Source organism: Neofelis nebulosa, chromosome 15, assembly GCF_028018385.1.
Source record: "Neofelis nebulosa isolate mNeoNeb1 chromosome 15, mNeoNeb1.pri, whole genome shotgun sequence".
NCBI lineage: Eukaryota > Metazoa > Chordata > Mammalia > Carnivora > Felidae > Neofelis > Neofelis nebulosa.
This window is the reverse complement of record NC_080796.1, coordinates 65,927,674-65,954,828: the sequence shown is the minus strand read 5'-3', so window position 1 is coordinate 65,954,828 and position 27,155 is coordinate 65,927,674. Positions and strand designations below refer to the sequence as shown.

Here is a 27,155-nt window from a genome sequence, read left to right as displayed (position 1 = left end):
TCTGACAACTACAAGACTGCAACCTGAGCCAATATCAAGAGTTGGACGCTCAACTGACTGAGCCATCCAGCTACCCCCCAAGACTAAGTTCTAATCAGCCTTTGTCACTCAAAGGTCTTCCCAGTTTTATATTGTACTGATTGGATTCAGCGGCCGTTGCCTCTTCCAATCCTGTAAACACCCAATTTTTAAATTCATTTTTATTCCTCTTATTCTTGCTTGCTAACTGGCCAGTTCTCTTCTGTGCTTATTTCTTTCTTAGAGTACTGAGCCACCCGAGAGCAGTCCACACACTCCTGTTTCTGCACCCCTCAATTCCAAAGTGTGGATTCTCCCCACAACACCAAGAGACCCTCTGACACCAGTGGGGTGTCCTCCAATAAACACAATTCCGATCCTATCTACATAGATAACATGAGATTCCCACAGCTCAGTCCCACAAGGCAGCCCCCACTTCAGCTGCCAAATGACAGGTCCCTGTTGTCACCTGTGCTTCTGACTGCCTATACATCAGAGGTTCCCAAGACCCTCTCCTTGGGTTTGACTGATTTGCTAGAGTGGCTCCCAGAACTTAGAAAGCAGCTCCAATGGCCAGATGAAGAGATATATAGGGTGAATTTCTGAACAAAGGAGCGTCTGTCCCTGTGGCCTTTGGGGGCCTGTCATGGTGGTACGTGGAAGGGTTGTGCTTCACAACCTGGAAGCATCCGACCGCCATCCTCTAGATTTTTGTGGAGGCTTTGTTACAAAGGCATGATTGATGAAACCATTGGCCGTCGCTGAATGATTCAACCTCCAGACCCTCTCTGGAACTCAGGGGGTGGAAATGAGAGTCCCAAGCTTCTATTCCAGTCAGTTCCCCTGGCAACGAGCCCCATCCTTAAGTGCAGGCTATGTTGCCTCATTAACATAACAAAAGATACCTTTATTGCTCTCATCTCTGAAAATTCCAAGGAGTTGAGGAGCTCTGTGCAGGGGATGAAAACCAAATATATATTTCTTATAAATCACAATATCACATTTCCTACCATTGTTTCTCAACTTCTTTCTCTGTTGCAGGGAGTATGGCCAGAGTTACACAAGATGAGTCCACAAACAAAATGCAGTTAGGCGAGGGTCCTCAGACGTGAGTTGGAATGAGGCCCCGACTCCAGAATGAAGCTTCTTTTTATTAGGATAACTGCTGAAGACTACATGCATAAAGTCAGCTAAGCAAGTGTGTTAATCAATCTAATGGTTTAGCTTTTCAAGGTTGAATTTCAAGCTAATTGGTTTCTAGAACACTAGGAAGGGTCAGGTGTGAAGGATGATCTGGCCCTGGACAATGTTAACAGCTCTAGGTGTTCCTTACAAGCTGCAGCCTCGTTCAGCTGTGTAAACATGTCCCAAGGCCTTGCACCTTCTCCAGCTCTTCCCGTTTGAAGTCTCTTCCTTTGATGCTTCTCTTCTGCATCTCCCACATTTCTCTAGAGTCTAAAGCAAGAGACAGCAAACTTCTTGTAAAGGTTGAGGTAGTAAATACCTTTGCAGGCCATACAGTCCTGCCACAATGTGCGAAGTTAGGGAGATGATTCATTTTCAAAAGTACCGAATAAAAGCTGTGCTGTCTGGTTAAGAGTAAGGTTACAACCTATTGGAAATATGTACAAACCCCCCCACAGTGGAGTCCCAAACCTTTAGACACTTCACTTCCTGGTTCTTCTTCCCCTTTCCATTTTGCAGGTGTATTTTCTCAGGCTTTGCGATGAGCATGCGCCAAAGAACAAAGAGAAGAGGGACCAAAAGTCTCTGAGTCACGCCAGGGATGTACATTTGTTCCAATCAGACTACTTTTTGCCTTACATGGACATAGGGGATTTCCGGGTCAGGCTGTAACCTCTGTAGTACTCAGCCAATGAGGAACCAGGGGAGGGGCTTTCCTCTGTAGTACTCAGCCAATGAGGAACCAGGGGAGGGACTTATATGCTAGGAGGTAAACTGTCTGCTGTAACTGCCCCAAGTGCGTCTGTCTGTCAGACACCTGCCCTTGCAAGAATGTTGATTAAAGCCTCACTTCACTGTGCTCCGAGTCTCCGCGTCCCTCCTTGATTGGGTCGGTGGGCTTACTCCTCACACATAACTACTCAGCTCCACGGCTATAGCTCGAAAGCAGCCATCGACAGTAATTAAATGAATGAGTATTGATGTGGGAAACAAAAGCAGAAAGAAATGTAGATAAAATTAAATTTCCTTATAACCTGCAGCTCATCAACAAATATTCCTCCAGGAACTCCTAACCGTCTTAATGTTAATGCTTTTCTAGAGGGAAAAACAACTTTAGCTTGACACTATCTAGGCCTCCAGGATCCTGTGAGTCTTCTTCAGCGTATGAAAATCCTTTTGGAAACTTCCCCTTGACTTTACCTCCCCCCAATTCCCAAGTATAAAATCAGTCACTCCTCACAATCCTGGGGCAACTCTACCCATAGGTCCTGTCCCTGTGCTTTAATAAAACCACCTTTTTGCATCAAAGACATCTCAAGAATTTTTTCTTGCCTGTTGGCTCCGAATCCCAACACTTCAAACCTTATCAAGCATGGCTATGGTTCAAAAAACTGTATTTATGGGCACTGAAATTTGAATCGCATATAATTTGCACATATCATGAAATGGCATTTTTCTTTTGACTTTTTCAATCATATGAAAATGTAAAAACTATTCTTGACTTGCAGGCTGTATAAAAACAGAGTGGACCCAACTCTAGCCTGTGGGTCATAGTTTGCGGACCTTTCTTTAGAGTAGAAGTTAGGTCATCATTGGCATTCCACATTATCACAGGTTACCATTTAACCAAAAGTCTCACCTCTGTCTAACTTGGACCATTAACACTTTTCTAGGTTTTTGGCGTGGCAGCCTCACACTCCAAGGTATCAGTTTATCACTCAAGATGGCAGATTTTGCTGCCATTCAAACAGCCCCAAGTCAGCCCCACACCTGTCTTCCAAGAAGAAAATTGCAATCCTACCACCATTGATACAACAGTTTCCCAGGAAGTCCAAGAACTGGTACATGTTTGAACAGCCCTGATCACCTGGACACAGGGGTAAGTTACAGAATCCTTCTGAAAACTTCCACCGATAAAACCAAAAAACAATATACACAACTTTCTAAATGCCAGAGAAGAGACAAGCAGAGACAGCATTGTCCACATAGTAAGGAAAAACATGGAAATATTAAAAAATGGAAGCCATAAACACAACGATGGAAATAAAGTCCAACTTTATCACTTGAAAATAAATGTAAATGGGTTAAACTCTCAAGCTGGTTGAATAAGACAAGGTCTAACTGCCAAAGATAAAACAAATGACACAAAAGGTTAGACCAAGGGACAGAATACTATGTCCTACAGACCAAATCCAGCCCAGTCCACTCTCTACTTTTATAAATAAAGTTTTATTGGAACACAACCATGCCCATCTGTTTACATATTTCCCATGGCTGTTTTCTGTAGAGTAGTTGCAACAGAGACCATCTGGCCCACAAAGCCTAAAATATTTATCTGCCTCTTTACAAAAAAAAAAAAAAAAGTTTACTGACCCCTATATTAGGCAATGAAGGATAGACTAAGATATGGAATACAAATAAAAATACATCATTTATTCTAATATTATTAATAAAGTGAAATGAAATGTCAGCCTTCACCAAGTATACAGAAAATCTCTGAGTGTTAATGAAGAGGAAAATGAGCTCAGAGTAGAACAACTCACATTTTTTTTTCTATTTCTTTTTAAGCTACATAATAATCTCCTAAAATAGAGACTTATTTAATTTCCAACATCATAATTCTTCCTTTGTAATCAATGAAGTTTAAATAATAGTGTTTCTTTCTATTTAAACCAATTCTTCAATATCTAATTTACCTCCTTACTCAAAGGGTTTGAGTAAACCCACAACAAAAGACTGTGGGCACAGTGTTTGATAATGCTGAAATGAATTTTGGTGAAACAAATGAAAACTTTTAGGAAATTATGTATAATCTGCATCTACAACACACATAAGACTTTAACAACTTCATTAAACCAAATTGCTTTACATAAAATGTTTTTTTAATTAGGTAAATGCAATATTTCTCTACCTTTACACTTTTCCTATACTGGGTTAAGCTTTTTATTTTTTTCATTTATTCATTTTTAAAGATTTTATTTTTAAGTAATCTCTACACCCAACGTGGGGCTCAAATTCACAGCCCCAAGATCAAGAGTCACATGCTCCACTGACAGAGCTAGGTAGGCGCCCCTGGATTAAACTTTTTAAACCACAATCTGGAAACATCATTGCTCACTTATTTGGAATATATGCTCCTCTCTTTTAATGGCTTGGAGAGCTCTGTCCTAGTGTGAAGGGAATTCTCCCCTGGGGCCAAGTGAGCTTACATGCTCTTAAAGAAACTGGTTCCTTTAACACTTCTGAGTCATAAAAACAAAGAGCCCGTATATCCATTACATATATTTTAATCCATTGCTTTGTTTTGGAACATCTATGACAGACAGTGTATACATCCATGAGTTCCTTGGGTAATTAATATCATGAAATAGTGTCTATCCTGCTCCAACACTCTTGGAGAATTTGTTCATTTGGAACAAGCAGGACTGTGCCACATCCCCACGCTCCCTCCTATTTATTCATCTCACAAATATTTGCTGAGTGTCCACTGTATGTATTAGCCAGGGTTCTCTAGAGAAACAAAACAATGAGGAGATAGATGATAGATAGACAGATAGATAGATAGATAAACAGATACATATAGATAGATCTCTATCTATATAGAAAGAGACAGAGACAGAGAGAGGAAGAGAGGGAGAGAAAGAAAATTATTGTAAAGAATTGGCTCACATGATTATGGAGGCTGGCAAGTCTGAAATTTGCAGGCAGACTGGAGACCCAAGAAAGAGATAATGTTGTAGTCTTGAAGCTAAAGTCTATCTACAGGCAGAATTCATTCCTTGGGAGAGCTCAGTCTTTTCTCTTAAGGCCTTCAACTGGTTGCATGAGGTCCACTGATAGAATGAAGAACAATCTCCTTACTTAAAGCCTCCTGATTTAAATACTCATCATATCTCAAATAAAACTTTCACAGCAAGATCCAGACTGGTGTTTGACCATGGGCACCACAGCCTACCCAAACTGATGCATAAAATTAACTATCACACCCACTGTGTGCCAGGCACTGAGGATGCAGAATTGGACAAGGCTGACAGACCCATGATCTTGAGCAGCATAAAAATACAGATTCACAGAGCAAAGCTGAATTAATACAAAATATGTAGAGAACAAACATATAGGCAGCCATGTAATGTGGAGAGAGCTGAAGGATTTGGCAGATCCAGTAAGGCAAACTTGACCTCGTGGTCACTGACGTAGGAGGAGTGTGCTGAGAGTTGGCTCTTCACCCAGTGCACACACATATGGGAAAGCACCTATGGGGAAAACGCTCAACAGAGTAGCCATTGTGTCATTTCCCCCTGTCCTGATGATGTCTCCATGTTTCTTCCATCTTTTCACAGGACTCACTGAGAAAAGAGACTAAAATGCATCCCTTTGGGAAAGTGCCATTCAACTTAGCTACCAAGACTTGGCCAGCATTTCTTCTGGTGTCAGGCCCAGTGAATTCCCACCATTGCCGTGGTTTGCACGTTGTCTATTTTGTTTCACTGGAGTCAGATCTGTGACTTTGCATGACCTCCAGTCCCTTTTACAAAGCATACTAGCCTCATACAACCTGAACGTGATCTTTGTAATTGCATAATCTCGTCAAGTCTTTCCCGGGTGTATCATAATCCATTTATGATCCAGAAGGAGATACAAGTGCCACGTTAACCAATAGTTGAGCAACAGTTAGAGAATTACTCAAGAATCAAGAGTAACTTGCTACTGTGAGTTTTGAGAGAGAAAAACGGTTTGTCAGAATAATCTGATCCCATCAAGACCCTGCAAGTCCCACAGCTGAGAGGAGGTGATTCCTCTGGTTAGGCTCAGATACTTTAAACCCCGGGGCACTGCAATCTGGGGATTTTCTTTGTGTCTTCTGCTGTTCCCCTGTGGCCCTGTATCTTGTCTTTCCTCTAATTGTTAAGCTCCTGAGTTCTCAAATTTATTTCATAATGACTGCACCTATGGTTCCTCTAGTCCCTCATCCTGGTAACTTTCTTCTGATTTCCTAAAAGCTTCTTCTGTTTCAACTTTTCATTCACCAGGGACTGTATACAACTCTTTTACACACAGTAATTCAACACAAAGAACCCAAGCTCCTGCTCTTGACAAATATCTTTTAGGGACGAAACACTGATCCTTGTACGGAAAGGGAAGAAACATATATTTTGTATTGATTTTTATTTTTATTTATTTATTTATGTGTATAATGTTTATTTATTTTTGAGAGAGACAAAGACAGTGCAAGTGGGAGAGGGGCAGAGAGAGAGGGAGACACAGAATCTGAAGCAGGCTCCAGGCTCCGAGCTGTCAGCACAGAGCCTGACACGGGGCTCGAACTCACCGTGAGATCATGACCTGAGTTGAAGTCAGACCCTTAACCGACTGAGTCACCCAGGTGCCCCTTGTACTGATTTTTAAATAGAATATCGATTCTGTTCCCTAAAATATGTTGGTAGGCAAATTCTACTTAAGTCATTGAGAGGCCTGAGAAAATTAAAACTTAAAAGCTTAAGTTACGGGAAACTGAAACCTAACCAAGCTTAACCAGCTTGTTCCGCTTCTGTACAATTGCTTGGCGCGCCCATGTATTCCTGACCAATCATTGTTGCCTGGCACATCCGTATATTCCTGATCAACCATTGTTACTTGGCACATCCGTGTACTCCTGATCAATCATTGTTGCCTGGCACATCCGTGTATTCCTGATCAATCATTGTGATACCCGTACCCCCGGTTGTGGTCTGACCTAAAGGCAGGAACCAATCGAATACTGTTAAGTGTCCAACTTTAAACACAAACCAATCGCAGCTCTGTAACTGTGGAAAATTCCTGATTTCCCCATGACTTGTTTGTACCTGTCTATAAAAGGGGTGTAAAAACCTCTCTCAGGACCTCTCGGCGTCACCGGCAACGAGGGCGCAGAGGTCCAGGTTCGAACCTGTAATAAATGACCCTTGCTGCTTAGCTTTGACTCTGAACTCTGGTGGTTCGTTTTTGGGGGTCTCTTAGACTCTGGGCGTTTCAGTCATGAAATTATTTTACGCCCTTAATTCTGAAAACCTTTTCCTCCTCATATTACCATTATCTTAAAAATATTTCGGGGCGCCTGGGTGGCGCAGTCGGTTAAGCGTCCGACTTCAGCCAGGTCACGATCTCGCGGTCCCTGAGTTCGAGCCCCGCGTCAGGCTCTGGGCTGATGGCTCGGAGCCTGGAGCCTGTTTCCGATTCTGTGTCTCCCTCTCTCTCTGCCCCTCCCCCGTTCATGCTCTGTCTCTCTCTGTCCCAAAAATAAATAAAACACATTAAAAAAAAATTAAAAATATTTCATTAATGTGATGCCTTGGCACCTTTGTAAATTTAAGCGTTGCATATTATTATCCAAGTAATAAAGCAGTGGGAAAGTCAGCAGGAGGACAATTCTTTATGAGACCCTGAAGAGACTCACATCACACTCCAGGTGATACTGGTATAGGGCTTACAGCTGCAAGACTCAATATACAGAGGTGCTTTAAAATGTTATTAAGAGTTAAATGCAATGGATCTTGAAGGCAGTATGCTAAGTGAAACAAGTCAGACAGAGAAAGTCAAAGACCATATGATCTCACTCATGTGAGATCTCAAAACAAACAAAAAGGAAAAACAAAAAAGGAACTCATAGATCCAGAAACAGATCGGTGGTTGTCAGATGGGTAAAGGGGATTGAAAAGTGCACACTTCCAGTTACAAAATAAAATAAATAAGTCCTGGGGATGTAATGTGCAGCATGGGGACTATAGTTAACAATACTGAATTGTATATTTGAAAGTTGCAAGAGAGTAGATCTTAAAAGTTTTCATCACAAGAAAAAACATTCTGTAACTATATGAGGTGATGGACTGAATTACTGTGGTGACCATTTCACCATATATGCAAATATCAAATCATTCTTTTGAACACCTGAGACTTAAATAGTGTTGTAAGTCAATTATGCCTCGATTAAAAAAAAGTTATGGGATGCTTGGGTGGCCCAGTTGGTTAAGCATCTGACTTTGGCTCAGGTCATGATCTCACAGCTCTTAAGTTCGAGCCCTGTGTCAGGCTCTGGTCTGACAGCTCAGAGCCTGGAGCCTGCTTCAGATTCTGTCTCCCTGTCTGCCCCTGCCCCGCTTGTGTGTCTGCGTTCTCTCTCTCTCTCTCTGTCCCTCTCAAAAATAAATGAATAAACATTTTTTTAAAAAGTTATATCTGAAAATCTGAGGTTGGGGCGCCTGGGTGGCTCAGCCGGTTAAGCAACTGACCCTTGATTTCAGCTCAGGTCATAATCTCACAGTCATGAAAGTAAGCTCCACACTGAGCATGGAGCCTGCTGGGGATTCTCTCTTTTCCTCTTCTGCTGCTCCTCCACCCCCCCTTAAAATAAATAAACATTAAAAAAAAGAAAAAAGAAAAAAACCCTAAAGTTCCAATGCTAGTTCCATCCAAGGACCTTTCTAGTGGAAGATCTCTTTGGTGGATAGTCCGGTACATTTTTCCTTGGCAAGATAAATAGCACTTATTTCTACTTCTTGTTTTGCTTTTTAATGTTTATTTATTTATTTTGAGAGAGAGAGAGGCAAAGAGAGAGGGGAAGAGAGAATTCCGAGCAGGCTCCATGCTGTCAGCAAGGAGCCTGACATGGGGATGAAACTCACCAAGATGAGATCATGACCTTAGCTGAAATCAGGAGTCATTTAACTGACTAAGCCACCCAGGCGCCCCACTTCTAAATTATTTCTAAATTAAGAAGATAGAAACTGAAATACTGTTGGACCAGAAGCACTGGGAGCATCGGATTTTATGATTATCTCTTCCATAATGCAATTCTTCAAACACTGGCATTATAACTTCTGGGGTTTTTTTTCTTTCTTTCTCGAACTTTTATTTTGTTAATTTGTTATTGCATCCCTTTGGTACTTAGCAGATTGCTTCCCCTTATGATTGTTTAATATATATATTTGTTTAATTCAAATTTAATACAGATATGAAATTAAGGGCAGAGAAATCAGGCACTAAGGACAATGAAATGGGAGAACAATACAAAATCAGGCAAGACCCTTAGTAAAAACTGCCCTGGAATCAATAGATACTACATTCACCTCCCCCAGTTGTTACATTCTTATTGAACATTTTATGCATAGTGCAATTTTCTAACTACTTACTAAAACACAGGCTACTATTTACTAAGAAGGTTCTATGTCCCAGGCACTGCACCAGAGAGATGCTCTGTACTCATAAGCATCAATAATGGGAATAACTGATGAAGATCCAGTTGCCTGGAAAGGGGATGAAATAGTACAACTTTTTTTTCTTTATTTATCATAGTAAAACTGAAAAAAAAAAATCTAAAATGTGCAACAATAAATTATATAGTGGAAATGTCTGCAGCCATTAAAATTCATTAATTCATTTAACAAATTTTTCCTGAGAGCCTCCATGCACATGGAAATGTGTTCATAAAATTGTTAGGCTCTAAAGAAGTTTATACTGTAAATGGTATATGGAAATTTAGATATATGCATATATTCTTATTTTTAGTAGATTTATGCAGGAGTAAGAGTAAAGTGTCATGATATTGACATTGTTTTCAAAAGATACAGCCAAAAGTATGCGTGTGTGTGTGTAAGAGAAAGAAAATGAAAGGGACAAAACATGAATAACTAATGAAACTAGGTAAAAGGTATAAAGGTGTTTATTACACTAGTCGTTCAGTTCTTTCGTAAGTTTGAGAATCAAAAAAAAAAATTAGGGAAAAACATATTCTCTACAATGATTTATCTATGTGCCACAGCTGGGCCACCAATTTGGGTTTAACTTTTATTAATCAAACAAAAAGGGAAATGCAGATAAGCAAACCATAGAGCTTATGAAATAAAAACAGACCAACTGGTAAGGAGAACAAAAATTATACTCAATATTAAGATGAGGCAGGAGTTTTCCTGGGGATTCCTATCAATGAGGACACTGTGTTATAATAACAATATCCTGGGGCGCCTGGGTGGCGCAGTCGGTTAAGCGTCCGACTTCAGCCAGGTCACGATCTCGCGGTCCGTGAGTTCGAGCCCCGCGTCAGGCTCTGGGCTGATGGCTCGGAGCCTGGAGCCTGTTTCCGATTCTGTGTCTCCCTCTCTCTCTGGCCCTCCCCCGTTCATGCTCTGTCTCTCTCTGTCCCAAAAATAAATTAATAATAATAATAATAATAACAATATCCTTCATGGTGTCTTTAGCCTCATTGCGACAGGATCTCAATTGATCTGGTTCCTCTTCTTTTTGCTAATGAAATTTCCTCCTGTGATATGTTTTAGAATAATCGGCCTACTGTCTTTTGAGAAATCTTGGCTAAATATTATTTCTCTCAACAGTAATTTTTCTAAATATTGAGAATGTTGTCTCTGAAAGTTACCCTGGAGTTGAGTAATTTTTAAGAAGGTCATTTTGATCACAATTATAGAATGGGAGTCACACTGTTTTCTGGAACTGAGAGTCCGAAATGGGGCAGCTGTCGTTAAAGTAGGTCATCTCTCCAACCTAAGATACAAGCCCAAAGAGAGCTTGAGGCCAACATTCTTCACCATACACGGTTTTGAATCTGCTCCACACAGGCACATGGTTGAGAAATTTCAACCATCTGAAAAGATTGAGAAAAAGAGCTGATTGCTCTACTCCATCCAGAATGATTTTAATCCGGAAAAAAAAAATTTATAGAAGTTTCTAAGGACCATTCATCTTTAAAATTTCCATTTAATCCTTTCAGGTAAACTCTGAAATATATTCCAATACAAATGAGCTAATTTATTATTAGAGATTATAATTTATATGACAGATAAAAGTTGAGAAACATTTACCAAAAATAAGAAATTTAGATTTAGATTAGAATAGCTAAATTTACCATTTTTTTTTCTAGCAACAACCAACTATCAGGGTCATTTGTCTATTTAGTCCCCTCAAATATCAAAATTTGGGGGAAAATATTACCTATTTTTTAAATAAGATATAAGATTAAGATGGGAGAGAAGATATGGGGAGGGTGGGGGAGAAGAGTGGAATGTTCAGTTATTCCAGATTAAAAATCCAATTTTACATGTTTTTAAAAATCTATAGCTTTACCATGATGCAAGAGTGAGAATTCTGATCTTTTACTTAAACATACAAAGGGCCAATTGTTTGGAATTGGACAAAGTTCATCTTTTTCCTTCTTAGGTAAAATTCACTGAAAGTAGCAGCTCCAAGTGATCAGAACAATTTGTTTTTAAGTTTATTTATTTATTTTGAGACAGAGAGACCATGAGTGGGGTAGGGGCAGAGAGAGAAAGAGAGAGAGAGAATTCCAAGCAAGTTCCACACTGTCAGCACAGAACCCAATGCAGGGCTTGAGCTCACAAACTGTGAAGTCATGTCGTGAGTCCAAATCAAGAGTCAGACGCTTAACCAACCAGGTGCCCCAGAACTATTTCAGAGCTAACTGAAGTTTCATGATAATAGACATAGATATTTTTAAGAAAGTAGAGGCAGACATAACAATCTCAAGGGAAAACTTACATCTTGCTTATCTCTTGCTCTGTGAGGAAGCCTCCATTTCAGAAACACCTCCATATCTGGGAGTGTCGTTCTCTGGAGCCCAGCCTTTCTTCATCAGGCAGAATGAAGTCTCTCTCTTCTTTCGATGATTATCGGGTCCTGCAAGTGTGAGACAACCATTTGGGTAAATGTACCTGCTCTGCAGACCTAAACTCTCCTTCGGTGGGGTCATCCCATTACAAAGCCCAGATACAGCTGCCCATCGGAGCCCCATTCTACCATCAACTTTATTAGCAATACAATCGTGTTTCAGTTACTTATACCTGACTCTTGTGTCTTGATCTTGAATTATTTCTAATTATTTCTGAGTTCAGTAGAGATATAAGGGCTGTGAGCAATTATCACTGCAAAACAAAAGCACAATTGTGAGAAATTTTGGAAGTGGAAGGACAGGAATGGAATGAAAGGCTGTAAACACATGTGAAATCAGGACAACTGTTAGGAGGTAGAAGAAATGAGAATCTGTTGGTGAGAAAAAAAATCCCAAATAAAAAAGTATAAGAATATTAAGTGAGGGGCGCCTGGGTGGCGCAGTCGGTTAAGCGTCCGACTTCAGCCAGGTCACGATCTCGCGGTCCCTGAGTTCGAGCCCCGCGTCAGGCTCTGGGCTGATGGCTTGGAGCCTGGAGCCTGTTTCCGATTCTGTGTCTCCCTCTCTCTCTGCCCCTCCCCCGTTCATGCTCTGTCTCTCTCTGTCCCAAAAATAAATAAAAAATGTTGAAAAAAAAAAATTAAAAAAAAAAAAAAAAGAATATTAAGTGAGATCCTACAACCTCTCCCTGGCTTCTACCCCCTCATCCACAGCACCTTGAAAGTCTCAGGAAGAATGAACAAAAATGGCAGACTCTTCACTATGAAATGGGAATCTAGAGACTCTTGATGTGGGAACATCAAATCCTAATTTTATTTCTCTAGGAATTCTACCAGTATCCCATCCTTGGTAACAGGAGAGATACAGTTTACCAACTAAATTCCATGTAAGATCTCAACTGCCCTTAAGGACTCCTAGGTGAAAAAAGTCAGATTCTGGTCATTCTTCCTAAACATTCCATTTATTAAGCCCAGGGGTCCATGAAACTATGTCTTTCCTGTTTGCTAGAATGTTGCTAGAATTTGCTAGAATTCTGTAAGTCCAAGACAAGACCACAAGATTTATATCACTGAGTCTCAACCTCATCGAGACAGTGGCACCCACAATCTCAAAATAATGGCAGGATGTGAAGATGAGACAGAATTTCATGATCAGTTCCTCAGGAAGCATGACAAGGCTATTTGCACCATGCCAGGCCACAGTACAAATATCTTACCAGTTAGGACCCTAACCAGTAAGCCCATTTAGGGACAAGACTGTCACCTGTATCCTAGTGTCCTAAGAATAGCTGTGGCGATGGCTGTTGTTTGTCTCTTTCTTCCAACCTAAGTACATTTATTTTCGCACTACTATTTCCAACAGAGCCCCCTTTTGCTTCTTCTTTAACTTTCTAGTAAAAGCTCTTCCGCTTTTCCTTTCTATTCACTTCTGTTCATTTTAGTCTGGGCAAAAATTCCAGAGGTAGATTGATTCCTTATCCCACCCAACCAGCCCATACACACAGTCGGCTAACTCATGACTTAGGAAATGGGTCAGGAATCACTTCAGAATAGCAGAACTTTTTTTTTGGGGGGGGGGGGCGGGGTTGACTTTGGTATAGTTAACTTCATACAGGAAAATTCAGCAGAGACAGCAGCCTAAGCCCTAGTCATTTCCATCTTGCATACTATATATTATACTTATATAAGCTTATTCAACATACATTCATTTATCAATGAGTATTTTTCAGAAGTCACACTTCTACAAATCTGTGATTAGAAGTTCACATCATTCTAAACAGCTTTTCTGAACTCCGTATAGAACAGATAAATAAAACTGTCAAATATTTTAAAACCTCAAACTTTACAACGGCTGTCCAAGATTTGCCTCTTTCTCAATAAATATTAATGAAGTTCATTTACCTATCAAAATGTGTCTTCATAGGCTCAAGATGATTTCAGTTTAAAGCAACATCATAACTTTGTTAAAAGGTAAAAAGTCATGGGGCGCTTGGGTGGCTCAGTTGTTCAAGCGGCTGACTCTGGATTTCAGCTCAGGTCATGATTTCATGCTTCGTGAGTTCTAGCCACTGGTTGGGCTCTCCACTCTCTGCTCATGTTCTCTTTCTCTCTTAAAATAAATAAATAAACAAAAAAAAAAGGTAAAACGTCAGAAAGATGTGATGATATAACACATTGAGTACGTCTGAGGAAATTTTTTATTGAACTGGTTAATTGTCTCAACATTTTACATAGTCACTTGACAGGTTCTCTTGTTCACCAGTGACTACTCCTACTCAAGCAGTAGCAGAATCTAAGTATATCTAAAATGGTTCATCTCTTTAAGAGTCTCTCTTGGAAACTTCTGGAGATTGGGGCATTCCTCTATTTTCACGTTAGTGCACATTCGCCACAATTCTCTGGAAGTTCCTTGTTGTTTATTTCTACACCAGAAGTGGTATAGTTTAGTGATGAAATTATGAAGTGGGGTTCGTGAGCAGACGACTAAGAAAGAATTCTTGAGACGTTTTTGGTGCAAAAAGGTGACTTTTTTATAGCACAGGGACAGGACCTGTGGGCAGAAAGAGCTGCACTAGAGTTGTGAGGAGTGACTGATTATATACTTTTTAACTAGTAGGGGTTAGGGATAGAGTAAGTCTCTAAGGAATTTGGAAGCAAGGCTTTCAGGACCTTGAGGGGCTACCTGCTATTAAGATAAGGTTACTTTGGGGGCGCCTGGGTGACTCAGTCACTGAAGTGTCCGGCTCTTGGTTTCGGCTCAGGTCATGATCTCATGCTTTCGTGAGTTTGGTGAGTTCGATCCTGGAATTGGGTTCAGTGCTGACAGGGCAGAGTCTGCTGGAGATTCTCTGTCTCCCTCTCTCTCTGCCCCTCCCTGACTTGTGCTCTCTCTCTCTCTCTCTCTCTCAAAAATAAATTGAAAAAAAAATTGAAAAAAAAGATAAAGTTATCTTTAGTTTTTAATAAAACAAAAACATTAAGGCAGTAAGGTAGCCATGAGTTCCTTGAAGAAGGTCACACTCTACAGGTTTCAGTTGTCTGTCAGTGGGCTGCGAGCTGTAAGGAGATTTAATCGAAGCTACCTTTCTCTAGTCTTTGTTTCCCTCATCATTTGGTTTCTAAGAAGTTGTGTTCTGGCACCAAAGAGCTTGAGTTCAAATCCCACCCTGCCGTTTTTCAGCTCTGTGGCCTTAGCCGCGTTTATCTACAATCACTATGTTCAATTTCCTCATCTGTACAGTGAAGGTGATAATATCTCCGTTTAACTAAGTTAATACATTGAAGATGTTTGAAATAGTACCTGCCATATCATGAGCAATCAAAAGAGTAGTTATGTTACTAAGTGTTAGAAATCATTTCAACCGTACTTATGTATACATGACCCATTTATGATCCTGAATAAATATTCCTTTTTTTAAAGTTTATGTGTTTTGAGAGAGAGAGAGAGAGAGAGAGAGAGCAAGAGAGGGGCAGAGGGAGAGAGTGGGAGAGAGAGAATCCCAAGCAGGCTCCTCACTGTCAGCGCAGAGCCCAATGCGGGGCTCAAACCCACAAACCGTGAGATCATGACCTGAGTCAAAATCGAGAGTCGGTGGCTTAACCAATTGAGCCACCCAGGCACCCCTGATTCAATATTCTTTAGTGTAAAAAAATTTCATATGAAACCAAGTGTTCGTTCTCAAGCTCTTCGGGAACATCTGAAAGCTAATCTGAAACTGCCCCCTGGTTACAGGGGGCAGGGAGAGACCCAAGAAACAGGCAGCCACACCAGGTTGCAGGTGGCAGTTTTAATAAGCAAGGGAATTGATGTATGAGGCTAATCCTGGATGACCTCCCCACATCCACCTGCTGAATCTTAAAAGCTCATATAGAGGCGTTAACCGGGTTTCGTTATGTATGCCAGCCTGATGCTCTCAACACCACATTGCCAACTCAAGGCTGTGTCCTTGGAGCAGCATCTGGGAGCAGCCAAGGCAAGCAGAACCCACATCCCAAGGATGGGGAGGAGGTGAGGAGCCTCCGAGTGCCCGGGGTCAGCTAACAGGTCAGCTGGTCATCACAACCTCTCAATGACCTCTCCAACACAAAGGTAAACACCTTCAAAGTCAGCAAGTTCATTTGTGTTTCCGGTGAACATGATGTCAGAGTTCACTGAGAATGTCTACATTATTTCTTTTCCGAAGATAGAGTTGTACCATACATACTCTTTTGTGACGTACCTATAAATTATTTCCGCAAGCCACCAATATTGGGCGTTTCTGCTGTTCCAAGTAATCCCCTATTATTGTTCTGACATGGGCTCACCTCTTTCTCTTTGGGAGGTGTGAGCTCTGCTCAGAGCAAAAGCCCAGGGCTGGTCGATTTGCTCAGCTTCCAGCTAATTACCCAATTTGGGGTCCCCACTCATTGATTTCAGTTCTACTTTGTTACCTTTTGTCCTACTTCCAAGGTCTGATTCTTTGATCAGCGGAACCTGTAAAGTACACTGAAAACTACAAGTCCAATACTTCTTCCTACTTTTGCCCCACTTGCAGAGACTTCTCTGTAGATGCTACACTTCTCAGGAGACCTCCTGGCTCCAGACACTCCCCAACTCCCCACCCCCACCCCCACTAGTCCAAGTGCTCTATTTTCCGAGAATTGCTGTTTATGAATTTGTTAGAAAAAGAAGGCTGGGAGACTACCTTTGCTACCTCAAAGAGTTGTGGCTGGTGGACAGCTTGCAAGTCTCCGAGTCAGAACGGCTAATGGGGAGGAGTGATTGCATGAGAAGGAGCCAAATGTCATTTTAAAAAATGCCACGGGTGAAGGGGTTCAAAGTCCTGGGGATGTAACGTACAACACGGTGACTACAATTAATAAGACGGTTGTAGGGGCACCTGGGTGGCTCAGTGGGTTAAGCGTCCAACTCTTGATCTTGGCTTCGGTCATGATCTCTTGGTTCATGGGTTCGAGCTCTGCGTCGGGCTCTGTGTTGACAGCACGGAGGCTGCCTGGGATTCTCTATTTCTCTGCCCCTCCCCTACTTGCTCTCTCTCTCTCTCTCTCTCAAAAATAAATTTAAAAAATTAAAAAAAAAATCGTGTTGTGTATTTGAAAGTTGCTAAGAGAGTAAATCTTGGAAGTTCTCACCCCAGGAAGAGAAAGATTTGTAACTACATGCGGTGATGGATATTAACAAGGCTTATTGTGATCACTTCTCAACATATGCACATATCAGATCATTATGGTATACACGTGAAAATAACATAATGTTGTGTGTCCATTCTACCTCAATTGGAAAAGGAAAAAAAGACACAGGCCACAGCACCACTGCTTTATATACACAACTTCCCCTAGTTTAAAGACATCGTGAAGAAAAGCTAATGCTTCTCACTCACAAATAAGAAGTATTTAAATGTAATTTTGAGAAAATAAATTCTATTGTGCCATGTGGTTGGTCATTAGTATCGCTTTTTTCTTCAAATTTCTTTCTTTTGTATAGTTTTTGATGACTTTATTCATCTAAAAAAAAGTAATGCTTTCATATTTAAATAAGTTATAGCAAAACTCCACACAGTATTTGATATATCCTAAACAGCTTTCAGCTGCTGCATGTCAGATCCTCATGGAATAAAGTTTTCGTAACATCATTCTCAACTCTTCCTTCACATTCAATTCCCAAAAATGGAAGCAGTGGGAGGCACATCATCCCACGTAGTGGCTGAAAGACTCAGCCTCCAAAGTCAAACTGACTGGGATTCAAATCCCAGTGCTTCCTCTTCTTGCTGTGTGATGTCGGGCAGGTTGCCTCACCCCACCAAGTCTCCGTGTCCTCCTCTGTGGCGTGTGAATGCCAGTCCCTACCCCACAGAGGACTCGTGTCTATGAAATGAATAAATCGTGTGTGGCCCACGTTCACACCATGCCCTGTGCCAGACGCTATTACAATTACTGTGCTTTTTCTGCTGCATTCTATCCTACCGAGGGCAGAAATGGAAGTGAGCTCTTGATCTTTGACAAACGCCATGCACAAAGCAGAGACACCATGGCAACAGGAGGCCCCCACCCCTGCCCTCATGTAATATCCCTGAAAGTTTATCCAAGCCAAGCCTGAGAAATCCTCAGAGAAAATACTTTAAATGTCTTTAAAAGCTCCAAACTTGCACTTCTTAGAGGAGTGAACATGTAGTTTCCTGAAGCCAATCCTAATGCTATGGTTTCCTGGTGCTATGGTTTCCTAGCACCCTGAAGATGCCCATTAAAAATGTTCATTTGGGCGGCGCCTGGGTGGCTCAGTCGGTTAAGCGTCCGACTTCAGCTCAGGTCACGATCTCGCGGTCCGTGAGTTCGAGCCCCGCGTCCGGCTCTGGGCTGATGGCTCGGAGCCTGGAGCCTGCTTCTGATTCTGTGTCTCCCTCTCTCTCTGCCCCTCCCCCATTCATGCTCTGTCTCTCTCTGTCTCAAAAATAAATAAAACGTTAAAAAAAATTTTTTTTTAAATGTTCATTTGGGGGCGCCTGGGTGGCTCAGTCGGTTAAGCATCCGACCTTGATCTCGACTCAGGTCATGCTCTCACAGAGAGCTCAAGCTGGGGTCCGTGCTGACACTGCCCAGCCTGCTTGGGATTCTGTCTCTCCTCTCTCTCTCTCTCTCTCTCTCTCTGCCCCTCCCCCACTCTCTCTCACTGTCTCTCAAAATAAATACATAAACTTTTTTTTTTAATGTTAATTTCCATGATGTCGTTCTGTGAAAGTCAGAAAACAAACATTTTTCGAACTGACTAGAAATAGAAGTGTTACTCTGTGTGAGGATGTGGATCGAAGTGTGCAAACACCTTTTCCATTCCGAAGGCACTTGGGCCTGGCAACAGTAGCACGTGAGTCGTGGGACCGATTATGGAATATTCTGCTGCCCTTGGTTCTCTAGACATCTTAGACACTATAGGATGAGGAGGTTACCCAAAGCATTCATTTGAAGATGCAGAGCTAGATACGGACTCCAGAATCTGTGTATTCAGGATGAATAATCTTTCAGATTCCACTAGGAAGCCGCAAACAAATACACACAGTCAGAAGTATGCAGGAGCTCCTGAGTGGCTCAGTTGGTTAAGCATCCTACTTTCGTTTTCCGCTCAGGTCACGATCCCACGGTTCGTGAGTTCGAGCCCCTCGTCGGGCTCTGTGCTGACAGCGTGGAGCCTGCTTGGGATTCTCTCCCCCCCCCCACACCCCCGCCTTTCTCTCTTCCAAAATAAATAAATAGACACTTTAAAAAAGCATGCATTGCTGAGAATGAGTCCATTCTAAGGAGACCCCCTTATAATAAGTAGGTTCTTTCTCCTCAGACATCACCCAACAGGGAACTGTACCCAGTGGATGCACATCAAACACTTCCCCTTGGGCAGGCCCATGCCTGAGGAGAGTCAGTAAGAAGACGTATTACAAGCTTAGTATTTTTGACATGTGGTTTCCCCTAAATCTTGGAAGGCGTTTATTTCAGAGTAAGGATACTTACAAATGTGAAACAATTTGAAACATGAACTAATTACTCTATATAATGTCCTTTAGACTCCGGGAAGCCTTAATATCCTTTCGTGTTTGAGGAGATGAAACAGATACATGCTTCCCTGGGCTCAGGCACCACAGTTAGGAGGAATTAAGAACCAGGAAAACCCCAAGTAGATCCTGTAGTTTGAATCACACAGCTGCACCACCACTGTTTCCAAAGGCTTTTGCAGGAAATCCTTAGAAAATCAGTAACTGCAGGGCTGCGGGGGTGGGGGCACCAGCTACTTTGCCACGTGGCAGGTCCACGTTCACGCAAGGACGCCTTGAGGACAGGGACTCACAGGCTCCCAGCTTTCCCAGTTGATTGGAATTTAAGTGGATGGCTCCTAGCTTAATGCCCCAGCTGGAAAAAATTCAAAGCATGCAGAGGTCCTTATATTCCCAGAAAATCTTTCCCTTAGCTGGCTTAGGCATTCTGTTTAATGAGCAAACAAAGCCAGTGGAAGCATGAACCCACTCTGAACCCCCAAGAAGTACTGTGCTAAGCAGTGTTTTCCACTTTTGCAAGTTTGTGCCCCCATTTATTCATTCATGGGTGCAAACGTTTCTTGAGCTCCAGGCACTGGCCTAGAAATTTGGGATAGAGCAGGAAACAGGAAGCCGAAGTCCCTGCCCTTGGACCTACATATCCTAGGGCGATACAGATATTAATAAGGTAGATAAACATAATGCCAAGGAGGGAAAAGACCAGGAAGAAAAATAAAGCAAGGGAAAGGAGTAGAAAGTGCCCCTGGGGGGGTGGGGGGGGGACGTGGAGTGGGGAGGTGGGGAGGGGCTCTTCAAATAGAATGATCAAGAAAGGGCCCTCAAGAGAGGACATTCCAGCAGGGACCTGAAGGAGGGGAAGGAGACAACTACTGTGAACAACTTAGTATCTAGTGTCTCATTCTTCTTTTTTTTTTTTTTTTTTTACCATTTTAAAAAATGCTTATTTATTTATTTTGAGAGAGAATGCAAGTGGGAGACGGGCAAGGGGGAAGAGAAAGAATCCCAAGTGGGCTCTGTGATGTCAGATGATGACAGTGCTTATGGGTATGAAGAAAGAGTAGGGGAACCCACCGTTACTGTAAAGGGGTGTTCTGAATGAAGTGTAGTAATTGGCTAGGACTGGTCAACATGACGTGATGTTCGGAGGTACCCTCAACGTGTTTCCCAGCCTTCAGACTTTTATTTTTAAGTTTATTTTATTTATTTTGAGAGAGAGAGAGAGAGAGAGAGAGAGAGTGAGTGCGGGAAGGACAGAGAGGGAGAGAATCTGAAATAGGCTCCACACTGACAGCTCAGAGCCTGATGTGGGGCTCGACCCCACGAACCGTGAGATCATGACCTGAGCCGAAATCAAGAGTCGGACACTTAACAGACTGAGCCACCCAGGTGTCACTAACTTTTTTTTTTAATGTTTATTTATTTATTCGGCATGAGCAGGGAAGAGGCAGAGAGAGGAGAGAGAGAGAATTCCAAGCAGGCTCTACACTGTCAGTACAGAGGCCAATGCAGAGCTCAAACTCATGAAATGAAACATGAGTCTGACGTGAGCTGAAACTAAGAGTCAGACGCTCAACCAACTGAGCCACCAAGGCTCCCCAAAGCCTCTCATTCTTCCGATGCATGTAAATACCCAAACAATTGTTCTGCAAAAATTAGACCATACCATACCTATTCCATTGTAAACTTCCATAATTTATTTCAGTAACCTGCCAATTCTGGAAATTTGTTTGTTTCAACATATTGGAATTTATTAAAAATAATAATAATAATTGATCAAGAGGCACCTGGGTGGCTCAGTTGGTTAAGCAACCAACTTTGGCTCATGTCTTGATCTCATGGTTCATGAATTCGAGCCCTGCGTCGGGCTCTTTGCTGAGAGCTCAGAGCCTGGAGCCTGCTTCGGATTCTGTGTCTCCCTCTCTCTCTCTTTGCCTTTCCCCCACTTGTGCTCATGCTCTTTCTCTCTCTTTCTCTCTCTGTCTCTCAAAAATAAACAAATAAACTTGAAAAAAATAACTGATCAAAAATTAATTATATATGAGATGGTAGAGGAGGAAGACTTTAGATAACTAAAAAATCTAGGGATGCCTGGGTGGCTCAGTCCCTTAAGCATCCAACTCTTGATTGCGGCTCAGGTCATGATCTCACGATTCATTAGATCAAGCCCCAAGTCGGGCTGCGCACTGACAGTGTGGAGCCTACTTCAGATTCTCCCCCTCTCTCTCTGCCCTTCCCGCACTCTCTCTCTCTGTCTCTCTCAAAATAAATAAAATAAACTTAAAAGTCTGAAGGCTGAGAAACACGTTGAAGGTACATCCAAACATCATCATGTTGACCTGTCCTAGCCAATTACTGCACTTCATTCAGAACACCCCTTTACAGTAACTGGGTTCCCCTACTCTTTCTTCATACCCATAAGCACTGTCATCACGTCCATAATCAGTTATTAGGTGGAGACTCTATGAGCCAGTTTAACACACAAAAAGTGATTCAAGGTCTGCCATTCTCAGCACTGGGAACCAAGAAAGAGCATATGAGCAGGACACATCATCTGGCTCCCCTCCTTAAACAGACTAATCCCTTACTGGAAACAAAATACATGTGGAATCTTCCTAACGCCATTGCATTCTACCTCTACTCTCTGCCTTCCTGTGGATATATCTGATGTCCCATCCACTCTCAGGCACGCTCTTTACTACTCATCTGAATCCCAACCTTGAAAACTTGAGAAGGTGAACTAGACACCCGGCCCAAGAGGTACTGAATCACCACCGGGACCCACTCCCCACTGTTACTCAATCCAGTGGGAATGAGACGAGCTGAAGAAGAGTCAGGGGAGCCCGGCCACTGCATCCTTCCTCAATGAGTCAGGGCTTTTCAGGAAGCCAGGGCCCTTCTGCCCGTGGGATGGAAAGCCTAAAGGAACAAGGATGCTTCCTGTTCATCTCTTTAAGTGAGCCTACTCGCCAGGCTGTCACCCCCAACCTCTGCACCCCCCATCTTGTTCCTTACTTATCAGTCCTTGCTACCCTCCTTATTGCCTGGCCCTCGTTTATAGCCCCTGGCCTATCTCTGTGGTTGCCTCATATGCCCTCTTGTTTGGGTGACTTTCAAAATTCCCTTCTGGTTATTTTGGGTCTTTCTAGAAAAGACCATTTGCTAGAAACTTTCTAGCAAAGTTTTATTCTCTTCATTTCCCCACTGCCACCATCACCAAAAAAATAAAAGTAAAACTTCACTAAATCCAGATACCTGGTGTCCTTTCAGGTAAGGACAGCCCCAAGTTCAACTAAACATACAAACCTGTTCAAAGTTGAAAACAAATGTATAAATAATATAAAAGCAAGTGTTAATATTTGCTTCAACATATCTGATAAACTACCTTTGCAGGTGTGTTTTATATGAATGGTCATAGTTGAGTCATTTGGATAAAAGCTTTCTTCCTTGTTTTCCCAGAACGGGGCTGTCTCTGAAATGTGAAACTGAAGGACTTGTTCCAAATCAGAAAGAGAGTTGAAAACAGACAACCAGGGAGCAGCAGGTGGGTGGAAAAGTCCTTGTAGGAATCTTTCTGGAAATGTGTTTTCATTGCAAAAACGGGCACACCACTTCCACCTGGTGGCAGAATTGTGACTCACGGAGGCAGTTTTACAAGGTAACAAAGTCCCTTTTGTAGCGATTGTGAAATGTGCCCTATTAATGCCGTCTAATTAGATCTTTCAAGACAAAAGGAGGGCAGATGAGTAACAGCAAAAACTATGGACAAAAACTGGGACAAGACAGAGCAGACCTAGAACTTTCTGAGGTGACAAAACATATGAACTCATTCTCTGGATTAGGAACTTCTGCCTTTTTCCATCATATTCAGTTCAATGCAAAGGCAGCTCTCTAGAGAAGCCTGAGTGAACAACCAGACATGATAGAAGGACTAAAGCGATAGGCTGGGGCAAAGCAAATATCCGTGTGGATGTTTCCAATGAAATCCTTCCTAGAGACAAATGATTACATGCACTTTATGTAAAGAAATAAATAAGTTATATAAATTCCAAGGAAGGCCAATTAATTTTTACTAGCCATTCTTGGTCCCATTGCGTGTGTGTGTGTGTGTGTGTGCGCGCGCGCGTGTGTGTGTGTGTGTGTGTGTGTGTGAAAGAGAGAGAGAGACGGACAGACAGACAGAGAAAGAGAGAGCAAACTAGAGTCAGGAGCTAGAGACTGATGAAATAGGACTGGAGCCTGGTCTCCCTGCCCAAGACCTCCCTGGCTCAACACTTGGTGATTCTAGAGGTGCTGTCAGGTCAGAAGGGCAGTATCGTATCTAATATTGGGCTTGCCCCCCTCAGGTTGAGAGGTAACATGGACAGCAGGGCCCTGTGCAAACAGATCTGTAAAGGACAAAGCCAGAGGGTCAGGAGTCATGATGGAGCCACACTTCCTTTGTAACACCCACGCCCCTCACTCAACCACCTGCCCACACTGAGGATGCTACGACAGGGGAAGTAATGACTTCACCTTCACATCTCCTCCATCTCTTTCATATCAGGGTGAGAGCAAGTCCCAGAGAGGATTTGATGTTGGAAGCATGCTCTTTAAGCTTAGGACCTTTCGAGTGGGGCTTTTTCCTGTGCCATAGGTGAAAAAAACTTAAAAACTAGAAAAGGGGGGGGGGCATGTGTATTTTATACAGACAGCACTTTCAGAATATTTTGCTAAATTTTCCAATTTGAATTGTGATAAGTGATTGGTTCTGCCCAAGCGGCAGTGATTGACTCTATATAAGGCCAACAGATGGGCAACCCTGCCCCCTCGACTTAGAACAGGTGCCCCTGCCTCCACACTACCCTTCTATTGTATCTCAGGGTGTCTTTTCAAGCTGTTTCCTGCTATCCAGTAAAGGGCAGAGACCATGTCTTTTCCTCTTTTTATCCCCAACACCTAGAAAAGTACACAGAAAACATAGCATGTGCTCTATAAACATGTACTTGGTGAATGAAAAAACAAATGCCAATCATAGGGACTTTAGAAGAAGCAGGATTATGATCACTAAACAGATGGAAATAGGGTGAAACCCATTGAGTGAAGTCATATTTGGGACACATCCTGTAAAATGATCTCTCAGCCATGTACAATTAGCGAATATTGAATACTCCCTGACAGGGAGAAAAGCTACACAATTGCTTTGAAATAATGACATGATCTAGGTATTTTTCTAAAGTGACAAGAATATTTCTTTTCCCTGCTGACAACTGTTTACCTTTTCCTACTGTGAAGTTAACCTAATCTTGTACCTTGTCATTTTCTTTCTCCTGCAGAGGTAAATCCTTTGTCTATAAATGTATACAATCATAATCCCGTGAGCTTCACAAAGACAGCTTGACAGTTCTGATGGAGTAACATAATATTTAATAGCTCAAGGGGTAGCTGACAAAGAAGTAATTAAGAGCAACAGATTTAATGAGCAGATTGAACTTCTTTCTGTAGCACAGTTTGCTAACTACAAAGGTAGGACTTAAATCTAGAGATAAATATTAGAGATAATTAGCTCCTGGGTCCTTTCAAAAATAAGCTAAAAATACATTTGAGCTTAAACCCGCTGAATATAATTAATGTCAGTTAAATCTCAGGGAGCTTCTTGCTAGCTTTTTATAATTTTAGAAAAGCTGGTATTAAAAGACGATCAGAAAATGCTAGAGTGTGTTCAAGTTTAGAGCATGGAATTTTTTCCAATACTTGTGATTGTGGGTTTACAATATTCCAGACACTGTCCTTGGCCTTGGGGCACAAAGATGAGGAAGATATGGTCTCTGCTCTCAAGAGGTTTACAATCTAGGTCAAATGAGTTTGCGATTCCATTTTATTTAATGTTTATTTATTTTTAAGTTTATTGATGTATGTTGAGGGAGAGAGAGAGTACAAGTGGGGGAAAGCCAGAGAGAAAGGTAGAGTGAGAGAATCCTAAGTAGGCTCCACACTGAAGTCACAGAGCCCGATGCAGGGCTGGAACTCACAAACCGTGAGATCATGATCTGAGCTGAAACCAAGAGTCAGACACTGAACCAACTGGGCCACCCAGGCGCCTCCTAAATATTTATTTATTTATTTATTTTTGAGAGAGAGAGAGAGAGAGAGAGAGAGAGAGAGAGAGAGAGAGAATGAACAGGGGAAGGGCAGAGAGAGGGGGGGAGACAGAGAATCACTAGCCTGACACAGGGGCTCAAACCCATGAGTCGTGAGATCACGATCTGAAGCAAAACCAAGAATCTGATGCTTAACTGACTGAGCCATCCAGGCGCCCCTCTATTTTTATAATAATTATTCAAAATTGAGGAACCCTGTTTTAGGACAGATCTCTGGAAGTTTATTACCTAGCACCTAGCAGGTCTCATCTAAACCATTCCAGATATCTGTGCATGTTCCTCTCTCTTGGTGAGAGCTCTGACATGGTGAATGTCTACTTGAAACGATTAATAATATGTACCTTTAATAATTAATGAAAACTCGGGGCGCCTGGATGGCTCAGTCGGTTGAGCGTCTGACTTCGGCTCAGGTCATGATCTCGCGATCTGTGGGTTCGAGCCCCACATCGGGCTCTGTGCTGACAGCTCAGAGCCTGGAACCTGCTTCGGATTCTGTGCCTCCCTCTCTCTCTGCCCCTCCCCCGCTCATGCTGTGTCTCTCCCTCTCTGTGTCAAAAATAAATAAACATTAAAAAAATTTTTTTTAAATAATTAATGAAACCTATCAAAAAGAAAAGCAACATCTAATATATGGTCAGTGTAAACATAATAAAAAAAACTCACTAGTCTGATATCAAATGATTAAAACTTTTAGTAGCCAAACTACAAAATCCCCTTAAATTTTTTTTCTCAGAGATCTCACAAAGTCTGTGGGATGTTTGAAGTCTAGCCACATTCCATCATGGGAGAATGATTTGAGAGAAAAGATTCATTTTTTTTAGCAAGGTTTTAATATCTGTAGCCATATTTAGATGTCCATAGCAATATAAAAATGTCTCATTCTTAGTTTCTTTACTAACTGTGAGGTCTCCACTGCCTAATGCAAGTTTCCAGGTAACAATAATGGATTAAACTTGATTTTTAGGCCATTGCAGCTTTTCCCCCTTAACTCTCAAAGCAAAAAAACTCCCTACAAAAGACAAGATACACATAGAGTATGTGATAATACAGACACACAGTCATGCTGGTGCTAGGACTTCAATGAAATGAAGGCTACATATTTCAAGCATTCCTCTCACTACAGCAGGGGACCAGCAGTCCTGCTTTGACAACTATGGTAAAGCAAAATGGCCCCAAATGGCTCCAAATGGCACTTATTGTCCAAGCAGTATTTCTGCTCTTCTTCTAACCTTACAGCTCTTCCCAAGTCCTAGCTTGCCCTAAAAGAGGCAACCAACAGTGAGGAGAGTGACAGTACAAAAGTACTAAAAAACTTCTTTAAAAATGCAGGTCAAAAATACTTCAGAAACATTTTAATGTGGCTGCTAATGAAGATTGACAACTTCTTGCCCCCCACAAAAAACAAAAAAACATAGCATACAAAGCAAAATAAGGGAAAATTTTTTTTTATTTTATAACACAGGGAAAAGAAAACATAACAAGATGACCCAAGAAACACAAATTACATAAATTAAGGTAATTGAACTAAACTTCTACATTAAGAAAACTCTCTTAGACTGAGGTAAAATGCAAAATCCAACTCCAGGTTGTTTAAAGAAAACAATAT

At 41.8% G+C, this 27,155-nt stretch overlaps 1 long non-coding RNA gene across 1 annotated transcript; it reads right to left on the bottom strand.

Annotated features, from left to right (window-relative positions):
* Positions 1-1,149: 1,149 nt before the first annotated feature.
* On the bottom strand, positions 1,150-17,594 carry LOC131495525 (uncharacterized). Its single transcript, XR_009253999.1, has 4 exons — positions 17,433-17,594; positions 12,048-12,128; positions 11,746-11,883; positions 1,150-1,473 (listed from the first exon to the last, which is right to left on the bottom strand). It is a non-coding gene; the product is annotated as an uncharacterized LOC131495525 (long non-coding RNA).
* Positions 17,595-27,155: the final 9,561 nt, after the last annotated feature.